This window comes from Loa loa, assembly GCF_000183805.2.
Source record: "Loa loa unplaced genomic scaffold supercont3.256, whole genome shotgun sequence".
NCBI lineage: Eukaryota > Metazoa > Nematoda > Chromadorea > Rhabditida > Onchocercidae > Loa > Loa loa.
The window spans coordinates 17,149-21,537 of record NW_018108436.1 but is presented as its reverse complement, the minus strand read 5'-3'; positions in this window follow the sequence as shown (position 1 = coordinate 21,537).

The following is a 4,389-nucleotide window of genomic DNA, read 5'->3' as shown; positions in this document are numbered from 1 at the left end:
TTTTTTTTTTTTTTTTTTTTTTTTTTTCATACAGGATAAAATGTCTAAAGAAAAAAATTATTTTAGCACAATCTTTTGAAATGAATAACATCTTTCAGATACAGTATCCCTCGTATTAGCAAATCCAATCAATAATATTAATGTTGCGATTACTAATAACAAGGAAAAGATATTTAGTATATAAAAAAAAAATTTGATTTAGTGAAATTTATGAAATTTTATAAATTTTACGTACATTTGTGCTATATCGAATACTTAAAGATGTATGGTTGAAACTCACAAATCTAAAAAAAAAGGTTAATTATTAAATTAATATAATAGGCATAATTGAACTTTGTAAAATTTGACGAGAATTTTGTCTTTATTAAAAGTATTGTAATTTAGTAATAAATTCTTTTATTTTAATATTACATAACAAAATTACTTTCAAAGATTTTTAAAAACACTAAAATACTTAAAAATGCTTAAAATGCTTAAAAATGTAAGCCACACAAATTAATTTCGAATTTCATTGTTATTTATTGTCAATTATTAAATTTTTTATTATTTTTGGATTTCTCGTGCAATCAAATAATGTTGTATTAATATCAAGTACGATTTTGTCAACATTTATTATCTAACTTTAAATTATTAATTCTAATCTATTCATTTCCTATAAGTTATTCATTCTGCTATTAGTTATCTATCTACATAAATTGTCTTTGTCGAGCAATCCTCATGCTTACTTCTTATCTTTAAGTTGACATTTATTTGATTGATTAATGATGACAAACAAATTGACCTTCCCAAAGTAATGATAGCAATAAGCACTTCTTTTTTAACATTTTGACACTAATTTTTTGGCACCAAATATTGTCGGCTATCTCTTTGACCTCTTGCTTTTTCTCCACTTCTATCATTTACCAATTATTACAGTTTCGTCAAATTTTCTCTTATTAATTAATTGATACGAAAATGTTACAGAAAAAAAACAATTTGTTGAAAATATTTTTTGAATTTCATATTTTGCATTTAATTAATTTATTATTTGAAAAATTATATGATTAGTACGCAGTAAATAATATTTTAATATTCCATTTTGAATTTTAAATTTCCTTTTTTTTGTTTAATTCTCTAATCATTTATTTCTACAACTATTTAATTGTTCTATGTATAACTCAAATATTTAATCATTACCATTTTACACTATACAGTTATTAATTTTCGAAATATTTTCTATCCTATATCTTGGGTGATTAAAGAAAGCTAATGAGAAGGAAAGAAAAAGGAAAAAAATCTAATATATAGGACATATGCATACAAAAGTAATACATTAATTCATGAAATACTCATAAATTTGTTATATTCACAAAGTTTATAATTAATTTCTTTGAATTAACTTTTAAAAGTTTAAGATTTTTCAGTCTTTTGGCAAATACACTTCATGAAATGATTATTTTTGGCTTTCTGGAAAGTATCATTACCGATTCCCTTTTTCTCTTTTTTTTTTAAAAAAAAAAGAATTATCTAGAAATACCTCTGTTACACTTTGACCGTTAAATTTCTTTTTTTTTTTTTTTTTTGATGCAAAATAAATTACTTTTCAAGTTCTCAATGAATGTAGAAAATTTAATTTCATTTTAATTTAAATATATATATTTCAAAAATTTGTCTTTGAGATTTTTTTTTTAATAATAATATGCTATTAGGATGAAACGATAATATTTACATTATAGTTTGATCATAATTAAATAGGCTGAGGAAAAATTGTTATCATTAAACTTTATATTTTCCATCGTAAACATAAATTCCATTATTAGAAACATTGATTAATATATCAAAAAGTTATTTAAGTTTCAATTAAACTGAAAAGAATAAAAGTGAAAGAATGAACAATGGTAAAGTTGCAATTAAATTGAAAAGAAGGAAATGAAAACATTACTTATACATATATATTAAAACGGTTTATTGAATAAAAATTTATGATAATAGCTAGGAAAATGATTTAAACAAATATTTTCAATTCTTTACAAGAAATGCAATTTAATCTCATTTTTTGTCTTTTTTAAGTTAGATGAAAAAAAGAAGGAAAAGCGGACAATAAACAAAAAATTTGAATAAAAAAAATCTTATCTTGAAGTGGTTTTTAAGCAAGAAGTAATATTATCAAGTACTAATCAATATCTATTTAAATATCGATGAATATTTCCTTTTACTTATCAAGTCCATTAAGCACGACAACCTGTCAACCATTCTATCAACTTGTTATCCATTACTTTTTTCACTTTTTCCTTTTCCTTCCTTTTATCTTTTCATTTGAGTGTGTCAAGTGGACAATGGTCATCACAATTTTAACTCTTCTGTTCACCATACATCTTATGTACTTGTTTGTGTGTCTATGTATCTGTGTGTGTATATGTGTTCATGTGTATGGATACGGTCAAATTATTTGAGAATTCTTCCACAATTATTGATTAAAACTTAAAAAGGGAAAATATAAGAAGAGATGATGTATTTATTAAAAGTGTAATTGAATAATGAATTAAATAATATCAGTTTATTATTAAATTATCAGTTTTGATTAAATGGAAGAAAAATTAGAGAACTAGTATTAGTAAAACGATTATTTTCTTCCATCTCTTTCAAAAATTTCACTAATATAACGTAAAATAAATGAAATTTTCAAAATATTACTGTAAACGATTTATGTGAATATACATGTATACCGTCGTTGTTATTCAATTTTTGAATAATAAGTAATTAAATTGGTGCAGTAATTCGAATACTTTAATTAGGTGGAACTAAAGTATTTTAATTAGCCCAAACCGACTTAATTTTTATTTAATTAAAATTGTAAAATAAAGTTTATGTTTTGATTTTGTTAATGAATTTGAAAATTATGCATCTGGAAAAAATGCTATAATTATGTAAAAAAAGTGTTGATTTAATTTAATTCCAATTTGATTGTTTATTTATTCAATTGTATCTTTTCTTTTTCAAATTCTTAGACATTTCGAATATTTCAATTTCTAATATTAAATAGTTCAATGAATATTTAGATATTACGATCAATTCAATTGGATCAAAATCATCGAAATTTTTTTGATTCAACAAAAAATTCTGGACGATGAAATATATCAGAAATGAAAGTAAACGATTATATTTTGTATTCGGATTCAAAATCAGGTCCGATTAGAATTACAGATGTTTTCTTTATATCAATGAAATATTGTCATTTATAACAGATTGATAAATTGATCAAGGAAAGTGAAATAAAATTTAAGTGACTAATTAAATCTTGGCAAACTTTGGATTAATATTTAGCCCAATGTTTGTTTGAATTACAGATTTGCAGCGAATAAAATGCTAAAACATTAGTATTTTCGATCATTTCAATTTCAATTACATTACATACATTTTGTTTAATTATAAATTAATTCATTAAATTTTTAAATGAATGCATTTAATCATTTTATTCGAAATGAATTTTTTCATCTTTTTTCAGATATAAGTTTGCAGCAGTATGTGATAATCAAAAAATACTTAAAATATTTTCTGTATTGCATGGTTTGCTATTGTTTTATTAAATTTTATCGTACTTAAAAAGAAACAAGGAAACAACTTATGCTATAGAATATTAAATCGAATTTAAAATCTACATTTAATATTATGTTCAAATCATGTGGTTTTAAGTTTTACATATTTAATTTGCAAATTTAATTTAAATATGTAGCAAATAAAAACTTTTCCGAAATTATAATTAATGATAATGCTAGGAAGAACAGTTATTTAATCAGTTATCTATATTAATCGTTGAAAATTCATTATCAAATTAAACATATATATATATAGGGAGAAAGAAGAGAAATATTATAAATAATTGAAATTAATAAATATTTGATTGAATCAAACAAAATTCTTATCTTAACTGTAAAGATGAAAAATCAACTATTTGATGATAAAAGTGGATGAAAAAATAATGGTGACATTATAATAGACGTATACACATGCATTATATAGACCGACACCGTAGTACAAAATGTAAACAAATCAAAATGAAAGTAAAGCGGTTCATCAAATCACAAAAAGGAAAAAGAAAACCCTTAAAGTTTTTCATTTTCCATTATTAGTTAGAATATGTCCATTAAAAAAAATATCTATCCATTACTATCTTCTAATAATAATACTGATATACCGCTAATATTCAAGTATTATTTCAGGATATGAACAGTTAATCTTTTTCCATTTCCGTTCCTTTTTGTTTTCCGTTTTCCGTTTTTTTTTTTTCATTAAGAATTTTCCATTAATAGTGCAAACAAATCCGAGATTAACCATGTAATATCCATAAATGGGATTGGAATACAATAGAGATTCTAGTAGTCATTTATATATTGTCGCCTTCCTCTTTTT